Source organism: Triticum aestivum, chromosome 3A (genome assembly GCF_018294505.1).
Source record: "Triticum aestivum cultivar Chinese Spring chromosome 3A, IWGSC CS RefSeq v2.1, whole genome shotgun sequence".
NCBI classification, from domain to species: Eukaryota; Viridiplantae; Streptophyta; class Magnoliopsida; order Poales; family Poaceae; genus Triticum; species Triticum aestivum.
In genome coordinates this window covers 95,564,917-95,577,454 of record NC_057800.1, presented here as the reverse complement: position 1 = coordinate 95,577,454, position 12,538 = coordinate 95,564,917, and positions in this window count along the sequence as shown.

Below are 12,538 nucleotides of genomic sequence, written 5' to 3'. Positions count from 1 at the left end.
GTGTCGCCTTACCATGGCCCGAGACTGTTTGCGCCTTTTGGCTCACGTATATGATAGTGTCGCTAGCATCCATATGACAGAGAACCCGGGCCGACATGGCTAGTCGTGAACCCAAAGAGGCACTAACCCATGGGGACAGGCATACATGAATCAACTTCGAGCATGTCGGTCAGCAGCGTGCGAATCTGGGCTGTAGCACTGGGCTAATAGGACTCCGGTAACCCGGGCTGTAGCAGGCTAGGCAGGACTCCGGATGTCACCGCATGACATTTCCCCGAAGGGACAGACACAGGAACAAAGTGAAACACATGTCGGCCAGTCAAGTGTCCTGAGCAGTAGTGCTGGGCTAGCAGGACTCTGGTGAACCGGGCTGTAGAGGACAACTATGGCTCATGGAAGCACTAGACTACATTTCCCCATAAGATAGGCTGCCAAGGGTAAACAACTAGATTGTCGGATCCCACACATACCAAGCATTTCAATCATACACACAATATGCTCAATATGTGTAAATACAACATAGCATCACAACATAACTCTACGACTCAAAGTATTTATTCATTAGGCTCCGAGGAGCCAAGATATTACAAACATGGTCTCATGACCCAACAATCATAGCAAAGCACATGCGGAAGCTTAACATGTCTGAGTAGAGACATCTACAAATGAAAAGGCTGAGAAGCCTGACTATCTACCAGATCCTGCCGAGGGCACAAGATCGTAGCTGAGGTAACAAGCTAAACGTCGAAGTCCACGTGGAACTACTAGCGAGACTGAAGTCTCTCTGCAAAACATAAATTAAGGAAACGTGAGTACAAATGTACCCAGCAAGACTTACATCAGAACTAACAACATATGCATTGGTATCAACAAAGGGGGTGGTGGAGTTTAACTGCAGCAAGCCAGCTTTGACTCAGTGGCTAGCCTGAACTACGACTGCAAGCAACTCTTTTGAGGTGGCGCACACGAGTCCACATATTCACCATATCAATACACCACTATGGATCCGCTCTCGTCTCCCTACGAGAAGGCCATCCATAGCACTCAGGCTTATCTTGTGCATTTTAGAGTATCCACTTTCACTTGTCTATGAACTATGCAAGGGGTCCAAGTTTCCATATCCGAGGAATCCGGCTATTCGAATAGATAATGATAACCCTGCAGGGGTGTACTTCTTCACACACGCTCCCACCACTTACCGTTGTTTACACGACGTGTACTCGGCAACCTTCAAGCGGAAGCCCAACGAGGGTGTCGGCCATGGCCTACCTAAACACTCAAGTCTCTAGTACAGGTTCATCGCCTATCCAGGTTCCATCCGCAGGGAGTCCGGCCGAGGTTTCGACATACGGCCCCAAACGATGTGAACAGGGTTCCCGAGACACCAAACAGGCGCCCGGTACAACGTGCCACGGTGTATCTACCGCATCATAGCCCACCCCTAGGGTCAGTGCTACACACGCCGCCAACACATAACCTACAAACACCAGAAACTAGTTGCAACTCCTAGACAGAGTACTAGGGTGATTAAGAAGCCGAGAGGGTCAATTAAGGATTCCAATGAGTGGTAGTAGGTGTTCATGGATCACAGACACAGAACTCAGTTCCTAAGAACATTTCAATGAGACAACCCACCATGTACTCCTACATGGCCTCTCACCGCTACCTTTACCAAATCGTGTTCACACACAGTAGGACATGTTCATCACCATTCCAATTCATTCCCGATGAATCAGACCCGACACAACCATATGCAATAGCAGGCATAACAAACAAGCATGAATGAGTAGGCACATCAGGGCTCAAACAACTCCTACTCATGCTAGTGGGTTTCATCTATTTACTGTGGCAATGACAGGTCATGCAGAGGAAAGGGGTTCAACTACCGCAGCATGTAACAGTTGAATCGTTGTTGTCCTAATGCAGTAAAAGAGAGCAGGAGCGAGAGAGTGGGATTGTAGCAAAATGAACAAGGGGGTTTTTCTTGCCTGGCACTTCTGAAGATAGTAATATCTCTTCATCGGTGTCATCGAACTCATCGTCGGAACCACGTTTACTGAGAGGGGACAATACCGGCAAACAAGGAAGAAACACAATCAATGCAATGCAACAGTATGATGCATGCTCATGACATGGCAAAATGAGTGTGTTTTGGCTAATGCAACTTAGAACAGATTGGTTTGAGTTCATTTGAATTAACGATTCAAATGCAAACCCAAAATAAGAGGTCATATTAGTGCATTAACTTGTTTCACCTAAACAGCAAGGTTGAAGTGTTCTAACATGCATGAAAACAGCATAAATGGATAGATTGGATTTTTCTGATCATTTTTCATATATAATTTATTTCATTCTAAGCTATAGATTATTTTCTATGATTTTTAGAAGTTTAGGCAATTTTCTGGATTTTTCTGATTAATAATAAACCCAAAAAATTATTAACTGCATCAGCATTGCGTCACTGTGACATCAGCAGGTTAACTGCAGCTGACCAGGTCAAACCTGACGTGTGGGGGCCACACGTCAGTGGCACAGGGCTGTTTAGCTCGCTGACAGGTGGGCCAGGTCAACGGCCACATCAGCAGGGTCAACTGTGACGCGTGGGTCCCGCTGGGTTAATCTAAACTAAACAGAAAATAAAGCCCGGGGTTAATTAGGGCGTGGGGCCCATATGTCATCGAAACAGAACACTAACTAAACGTGATTAGTACCTAAACTAATGGTGCCACGTCAGCTAAACGGCGAGTTGCCGCCGGTGCTAAGCAGAACGCAACGGGGTTACCCGTCCGGCCAACTCCGGCGACGAGAGGTCGCGCGGCCGGGCGAGTTGGAACGCCCGCAGCATGGCGCATCCGGTGGTGGTGATGGCTGAACCTGGGGTGGTCTGTGGCGGCGGCGGTGGCAAGTTGGGTGGCGGTCGGAGTTCGGGTGTTCGCGGGATCGGCGCTGCAGGGTGCAAACGAGCGCAGCGTGGCGCTAGGGAGGCTCTACGCATGGTGGTGAGCATGTTGGACGCACGCCTGGGACCAAATGGTCACCGGAGCTGCGTCGACGACGAGTGCGGGCGGCGGCGCAGTCGGGCGAGAGGGGCGCGGTGGCTGCGAAGTGCAGGAGAGAAAACGGAGAGGGGGAGGATGATCAGCAGCTCACGGTGACCATGAGGAGCAAGTCGGCGAGCTCGGGGAGGGGTCGAAGTGAGCGGGGCGGCGAGGGGTATCTCCGGTGTCTGACAACGAGGATGAGGATGATGGCGTCGCCTAGGGCGTTCCGCGGCCACGTGCTTCGTCTTGGGGCTCCGTGGCATCGAGGCGGAGCCTCTGGACATCACAGAGAGGCGAGGGAGAGGCGATGGCCGCGGTTGCGCTCGTCGGCGGTGACGATAGCGCTCGGTGGTTTGCGTGCGAGAGAGCCAGAGGAGGAGGGGAGCTCGGGGAGAGGCTGAGAGGGCCTGGGGGGCGCGTGGCGTCTCCAGGGCGACGTCGGGGAGGCGGCAGCAAGCAGGAGGTGGCCAGGCGCGACGTCGGCGCTCGCCACCGAGCTGCTTCGTGCGCTGGCAAGGGGAAGAAGACAAGCGTGCCCCTGGTGGGCTGGGCCAGCTACAGTGTTGGGCCAAGGTAAGTGGCCAGGTACTATCTCTCTCTCTCTCTCTTTTATTTCTGTTTTTTTTCTATTTTCTGCTGTTCTTTTTGATTTAGTAAAAATACTAAACCAGTTGGTAAAATCCTGAAAATAATTTTAGGAACCTTTGAAATATTTTCCAACTGCCCTCAAGTACTTTCAGGATTATTTGGACAAATAAAAATATTTATAAGATTTAAATGTCCAAATTCAAATACTTATGGATTACTTCAAAATCCAAAGTGTCCTAGAAAAATGTGCACCATTTTTGGCAGAGGTTCTAGACCAATCCAAAGATGATGAACATTTTTGGGAAGGCATTTTGGGTTCATTGAAAATATTTTTATTTGAACCTAGTTGAATTCTTTCTGATGCTTGGGTTTGGTCAATCCCCATTTCAACTTAAATAGAATTTAAACATGGTGCAACAAGATGCAAAACACCAGGCAGTACCATAAGCTAGGGATGTGACAGCTCACCCCCACTAAACAAGAATCTCGTCCCGAGATTCAAGACGTGAGGTAAGAAGACATAGGGGATACAAAGCTAGCACGATCTTCATGATCCAAGTGCCCTCATCGAAGATGTTGATTCGTTCTACCACATGATCTTGACGTCTTGGCCTTCGAGATCTTCATCTAGCATGATGACGATAGAGATAAACTCTACAAGATTTGATCTTCATAAAGATCGAATGGGTCACGAACAACTCGAATTGGATGAAAGAATGCCACTTGAGCTAAAACACAAGACACTCATCGGGGTGAAAGGAAATAGATGGCGATGACTCGATTTGGTAGGAAAGAATTCCACGCTTAAGAGGGTGGTGAGAGGTTGTCGACGTAGCAAGGAGTGGAGTTGCCATGATCCCATAACGAGACATCTTAAAGAAGGTGACTCGCAGAAATATTCCCTTAAGTGGCAAAAAGAATTACTTTTGATACGGAGATCATTGAAACTCTCTATACCAGCCTAAGGCAATTCACCAACAATCATTTGGTGAAGTTCAGAGGAATGGCATACCCGAACTAGAATGGATGATGTGGACTACCTTGTTGAAGACAACGCAATGGATGATTTTTGCTTATCACCGAAAATGGATGGGACCCATGACAAGACCACTTTTGAAGATGATCCTGGATAGCAACTACCGAGAAGGGCATCCCATGGGGAATTGGCACAGTGGTGGTGCAAACTGGGAACAAAATACAACTGTTGGGAAGGTTCCAACCATCGTATCTTCTTGAGATTCAGATCTGGTTAGTGTCAGGATATTCCAGACTCAGCATGTCCAAAAGAAAGTTTGCAACACAATCAACGAGATGACGTTGCGAGATTCTTGGGATATGAATTATGATAGCAGGCTCCAAAACATGAGCCGGTTCTACTACATACATGTGAGCATGTTGTCCAAGACAAGAATGACCACGTAGTAGTCTTATAATAAAAACACTATCGAGTTCTGGTTGGGAACCATCATTGGGATAACGAAGTCTTCTGCATATCCGTCCGGGCCCTTCAGGGTTAGCGCATGAACTTGTTTTCTTTGAATAAATCAATCAGTGGCTTGGTGTGCTAGGAAATACCGATGGGATGGAGATAGCTAATCTCTCAAGCCATAGTATACTTCGCACGTGCATGACTGACTTGGGATGATTCCTGAGGAAGCAAAACTAACTTTCTCGAATTCACGACGGCAACTTGCACCTAATGCACGTGAACTTGGAGAAAGCCACTTCTTGCACCAAACATATACCTCATGAACGCAACATGAAGGGCAATGGTTACAAAGTTCCCAATACTAGCTTAATGTTCAACATGAATCATGGGGGAGACAAAATGTTGCTGATGGGCTCAACAACAACTCATCGAAGTTTCCATATCACTGGACTTCCACCATCATGTGAACACGATGATATCATTAGTCAGACCAAAATATGTAATGGTGTATGCTCAAGGGATCAACCACGAGTAAGACAACATTACGAACATTGTTGGTTCTGATTTGACTTGACGATAGCCCATACTCAAGTCAAAGTTTTGACAAGACAATAAATCCAACAACTGATCACGAGGACCAATTGGTGAAGATATCATCTTTCTTCAACACACGCACACACAAAAATATATCCCTTAACATGAACTAGGTCAGACAAGCTTTTATCTTCCAACTCTCCAAGTTGTTGTTTAGCTTAACCAACTAGCTCAGGGGTATCCAACACCGATTCTTGGAGAAAAAGGCATGGCTACAAGAAACCAACTTGGTCACGAACTCAACATAGCTGTCAGGTGACAACCTGGTAACACTTCCGAGAAGATATTCGAAAAATCACGAACCACCAATATGTTACTAAGCTCGAGAGCAACCTTGCTTCTCAGGGCAAGATGATATGATCAAAAGAGTGAGGGATTGAGACAATCCTAACTCATGGATCGAAGAGTGCACCAGAAATAAAGATTAGGTAGCACGATCAATGTTAGGATGATGATTTAATAACCAACAAGCTAAGAATGAGAATGTTGTCCATTTACTACCAAGCAACGAGTTGCTCGGAGTATTGATTTCACACATCACAATTCACTTGTCCACATTCCGGTTAAAACAACACAAGGACCGAGGAATGAATGATGATGGTGAGAAGTATCACTGTGTCAAGAATTCATAAGAGATGGTGCAATTCCCATAATATCCTTGACATAAATATGGTAACACTTTAAGGTAGAATAGAGCAAAAGCTGGATTGGCATTTTGATCCACGGAATACAACTACTTTGACCCAATCCTAGATATGGACGAGGTACTGGGGTTTGTTTCTCCTAGTCATTCTGGAATAGAATGGCTTAATGTACCACAAGAATAGAAGGCATCGATGAACACAAATGCACACATACTCTTGGCTATCAACTGATAGAGGACGGTCGGGATACAACTGAAGAGGAACAACTCAAGGATCATATAATTTTTTTTGAGTTGTGGATGCATAGATTAGTATGTCGAATCAAGTTCAACATGTTTCTTTCGGATAACCCATGCAGAGAGGTAGGACTAGCAGAGTCACAATTATGGATGGAGAACTCCTCAAGAGTACTCTGATTGTGATCTTTTGGTTCAAATAACTTCTGCCATATTGGCTCATGGTATTGGAAGAACGATGTACCACAGACCTTGAGGACTATCAAAAGATTACTAATAACCTAAATGAACGAGCAAACACTATCAACACGAGGTAAGTAGAGTAAATCTTGGGCTCAAGAACCCAGAAATAGAATACCTACTACTAAATGGCATCACGGGATGCTTTCGAGAATGGTGGCCAGAATCATCACACTGGGAACACAAAACATGGCTAGATTACTAGGTGACTCCCTAAAACACCTAGGGTCATAATAATAGCTCCAACATATATGTCGAGGTAGTAGAGTACCTCAACAGACCATTAGTGTGCTTAATCTGGCCCAAAAGGACATCAGAAACGGGAAGAAGGGATTTGCAAATGCATCAAACTAGTTAGAGACCTGGGATGACTCGGACAGCATAACGACTGTAAATGCTCAAAAGATTTGAGACATCCTGCAAAATGGTGGCATATTCACTCAACAACACAATATCAAGGTTCCGAGATCAACTGTCAACATACGGAAGTAGTAGGAACGGAACTGAGGCTTGAAACTATCAATTCTATAAGTCTATGGATTAGTAACACGTGACCCTGATAGAAGGAGAGAGCCTAGTCCTTAACCCACGTAGAATGAGAAGAGAATGACTCAGATCAGAGGGCATAAGGTAAAGGAGTAAAAAGAGCCTTACGTTCCCTCCCACAATCAATTCCCCTACATATAACTAAAGCATTTCTAGACTCGACATCGACCAGTTTGGCTTGGTAATCCTACAGGCAGTCAGGCTCTGATACCAACGCTGTCAGGACCCCGATTCCAAGTCACATCGATCTAGCCGGTAACACCTCATATCACTTTGCGTCCTCACGCACGGTATTCCCACGGGTGTCGCCTTACCATGGCCCGGGACCGTTTGCGCCTTTTGGCTCACGTATATGATAGTGTCGCTAGCATCCATATGACAGAGAACCCGGGCCGACATGGCTAGTCGTGAACCCAAAGCGGCACTAACCCATGGGGACAGGCATACATGAATCAACTTCGAGCATGTCGGTCAGCAGCGTGCAAATCCGGGCTGTAGCACTGGGCTAACAGGACTCCGGTAACCCGGGCTGTAGCAGGCTAGGCAGGACTCCGGATGTCACCGCGTGACATTTCCCCGAAGGGACAGACACAGGAACGAAGTGAAACACATGCCGGCCAGTCAAGTGTCCTGAGCAGTAGTGCTGGGCTAGCAGGACTCCAGTGAACCGGGCTGTAGCGGACCACTACGGCTCATGGAAGCACTAGACTACATTTCCCCATAAGAGAGGCTGCCAAGGATAAACAACTAGATTGTCGGATCCCACATATACCAAGCATTTCAATCATACACACAATATGCTCGATATGTGTAAATACAACATAGCATCACAACATAACTCTACGACTCAAAGTATTTATTCATTAGGCTCCGAGGAGCCAAGATATTACAAACATGGTCTCATGACCCAACAATCATAGAATATAAATCGAAGCACATGCGGAAGCTTAACATGTCTGAGTACAGACATCTACAAATGAAAAGGCTGAGAAGCCTGACTATCTACCAGATCCTGCCGAGGGCACAAGATCATAGCTGAGGTAACAAGCTAAACGTCGAAGTCCACGTGGAACTACTAGCGAGACTGAAGTCTCTCTGCAAAACATAAATTAAGCAAACGTGAGTACAAATGTACCCAGCAAGACTTACATCAGAACTAACTACATATGCATCGGTATCAACAAAGGGGGTGGTGGAGTTTAACTCCAGCAAGCCAGCTTTGACTCAGTGGCTAACCTGAACTATGACTGCAAGCAACTCTTTTGAGGTGGCGCACACGAGTCCTTATATTCACCATATTAATACACCACTATGGATCCGCTCTCGTCTCCCTACGAGAAGGCCATCCATAGCACTCACGCTTATCTTGCGCATTTTAGAGTATCCACTTTCACTTGTCTACGAACTATGCAAGGGGTCCAAGTTTCCATATCCGAGGAATCCGGCTATTCGAATAGATAATGATAACCCTGCAGGGGTGTACTTCTTCACACACGCTCCCACCACTTACCGTCGTTTACATGACATGTACTCGGCAACCTTCAAGCGGATGCCCAACGAGGGTGTCGGCCATGGCCTACCTAAACACTCAAGTCTCTAGTCTAGGTTTATCGCCTATCCAGGTTCCATCCACAGGGAGTCCGGCCGAGGTTTCCACATACAGCCCCGAACGATGTGAACAGGGTTCCCGAGACACCAAACGGGCGCCCGGTACACCGTGCCATGGTGTATCTACCGCATCATAGCCCACCCCTAGGGTCAGCGCTACGCACGGCCGCCAACACATAACCTACAAACACTAGAAACTAGTTGCAACTCCTGGACAGAGTACTAGGGTGATTAAGAAGCCGAGAGGGTCAATTAAGGATCCCAATGAGTGGTAGTAGCTGTTCATGGATCACAGACACAGAACTCAGTTCCTAAGAATGGTTTCAATGAGACAACCCACCATGTACTCCTACATGGCCTCTCACCGCTACCTTTACCAAATTGTGTTCACACACTTAGCTCACACACAATAGGACATGTTCATCACCATTCCAATTCATTCCCGATGAATCAAACCCGACACAACTCTATGCAATAGCACGCATGACAAACAAGCATGAATGAGTAGGCACATCAGGGCTCAAACAACTCGTACTCATGCTAGTGGGTTTCATCTATTTACTGTGGCAATGACAGGTCATGCAGAGGAAAGGGGTTCAACTACCACAGCATGTAATAGTTGAATCGTTGTTGTCCTAATGCAGTAAAAGAGAGCAGGAGCAAGAGAGTGGGATTGTATCGGAATGAACAAGGGGGTTTTTCTTGCCTGGCACTTCTGAAGATAGTAATAGCTCTTCATCGGTGTCATCTAACTCATCGTCGGGACCATGTTTACTGAGAGGGGACAATACCGGCAAACAAGGAAGAAACACAATCAATGCAATGAAACAATATGATGCATGCTCATGACATGGCAAAATGAGTGTGTTTTGGCTAATGCAACTTAGAACAGATTGGTTTGAGTTTATTTGAATCAAGGATTCAAATGCAAACCCAAAATAAGAGGTCATATTAGTGCATTAACTTGCTTCACCTAAACAGCAAGGTTGAAGTGTTCTAACATGCATGAAAACAACATAAATGGATAGATTGGATTTTTCTGATCATTTTTCATATATAATTTATTTCATTCTGAGCTATAGATTATTTTCTATGATTTTTAGAAGTTTAGGCAATTTTCTGGATTTTTTTGATTAATAATAAATCCAGAAAATTATTAACTGCGTCAGCATTGCATCACTGTGACGTCAGCAGGTCAACTGCGGCTGACCAGGTCAAACCTGACATGTGGGGGCCACACGTCAGTGGCCCAAGGCTGTTTAGCTCGCTGACAGGTGGGCCAAGTCAACGGCCACGTCAGCAGGGTCAACTCTAACGCGTGGGTCCCGCTGGGTTAATCTAAACTAAACAGAAAATAAAGCCCGAGGTTAATTAGGGCATGGGGCCCATCTGTCATCGAAACAAAACACTAACTAATCGTGATTAGTACCTAAACTAATGGTGCCACGTCAGCTAAACGGCGATTAGCCACCGGTGCTAAGCAGAAAGCGACGGGGTTGCCCGTCCGGCCAACTCCGATGACGAGAGGTCGTGCGGCCGGGCGGGTTGGGACACCCGCAGCATGGTGCATCCCATGGTGGTGATGGCTGGACCTGGGGTGGTCTGTGGTGCCGGCGGCAAGTTGGGCGGCGGCCGGAGTTCGGGTGTTCACGGGATCGGTGCTGCAGGGTGCAAACGAGCGCAGCGTGGCGCTAGGGAGGCTCTACGCATGGTGGTGACCATGTTGGACGCACGCCCGGGACCAAATGGTCACCGGAGCTGTGTCGGCGACGAGTGCGGGCGGCGGCGCAGTCGGGCGAGAGGGGCGCGGTGGCTGTGGAGTGCAAGAGAGAAAACGGAGAGGGGGAGGATGATCAGCAGCTCACGGTGAACACGAGGAGCGAGTCGGCAAGCTCGGGGAGGAACCAAAGCAAGCGGGGCGGCGAGGGGGATCTCCGGCGTCCGACAACGAGGATGAGGATGATGGCGTCGCTTATTGCGTTCCGCGGGCGCGTGCTTCGTCTTGGGGCTCCGTGGCGTCGAGGCGGAGCCTCTAGACATCACGGAGAGGCGAGGGAGAGGCGATGGCCGCGGTTGCACTCGTCGGCGGCGACGACAGCGCTCGGTGGTTTGCGTGCGAGAGAGTCAGAGGAGGAGGGGAGCTCGGGGAGAGGCTGAGAGGGCCTGGGGGGCGCGTGGCGTCTCCAGGGTGACGTCGGGGAGGTGGCTGCAAGCAGGAGGTGGCCAGGCGCGACGTCGACGCTCGCCACCGAGCTGCTTCATGCGCTGGCAAGGGGAAGAAGACAAGCGTGCCCCTGGTGGGCTGGGCCAACTACAGTGTTGGGCCGAGGTAAGTGGCCAGGTACTATCTCTCTCTCTCTCTTTTATTTCTGTTTTTGGGCCGAGGTAACTTGGTTTTCATCCATGAATCACTAATATTTTTAAGCAAGGATGAAAACCAAGTTTTAGCGCGATCCCTAAGAGAGAAGGAAACAACTTCAACTTAACAACATCATTATCCACATCTTTTTTCTTTTGCATATTACACAAATCAATGAAATTATTAAGATGGGATGCGACATCTTCATTGGGAAGGCCAGGAAATTGATCTTTCATAACAAAATTCAGCAAAGCAGTATTAATCTCACAAGATTCCGCATTAGCATAGGGAGCAATCGGAGTACTAATAAAATCATTGTTGTTGGTGTTGGAAAATTCACACAATTTGGTATTATCTTGAGCCATCGTGACAAAACAAGCAATCCAACACACGAGCACACAAAAAGAAAACGAGGAAGATGAATGGAAGAGGGGCGAAGAAAAAGCGAATCTTTTCGAAAATTGTTTTAGAAGTGGGGGAGAGGGAAACGAGAGGCGAATGGCGAATAATGTAATGCGAGAGATGAGAGTTTATGATGGATACTTGGTATGTCTTGGCTTGGTGTAGATCTCCCCGACAACGGCGCCACAAATCCTTCTTGCTACCTCTTGAGCTTGTGTTGGTTTTTCCCTTGAAGAGGAAAGGGTGATGCAGCACAGGAGTGTAAGTATTTCCCTCAGTTTTGAGAAACAAGGTATCAATCCAGTAGGAGACTACGCAACAAGCCACTGAATACCTGCACAAACAAACACCAACTTGCAACCAACGCGACAAAGGGGTTGTCAATCCCTTCACGGTTATTCTCAAAGTGAGATATGATAGAGATGGATAAACGATAAAGTAATATTTTTGGTTTATACAACGGAAAGTAAAAGATTGCAAAAGAAAGTAAATAGGAAACTAGAATTGTAGATCGGAAACTTATATGATGGAAAATAGACCCGGGGGCCATAGGTTTCACTAGAGGCTTCTCTCAAGATAGAAGTTATTACGATGGGTGAACAAATTACTGTCGAGCAATTGATATAAAATCGCAAAGTTATGATGATATCTAAGGCAATGATCATGAATATAGGCATCACGTCCGTGTCAAGTAAACTGAAACGATTCTGCATCTACTACTGGTACTCTACACATCGACCGCTATTCAGCATGCATCTAGAGTATTAAGTTCATAAAGAACGGAGTAACGCCTTAAGCAAGATGACATGATGTAGAGGAATTAACTCAAGCAATATGATGAAACCCCATCT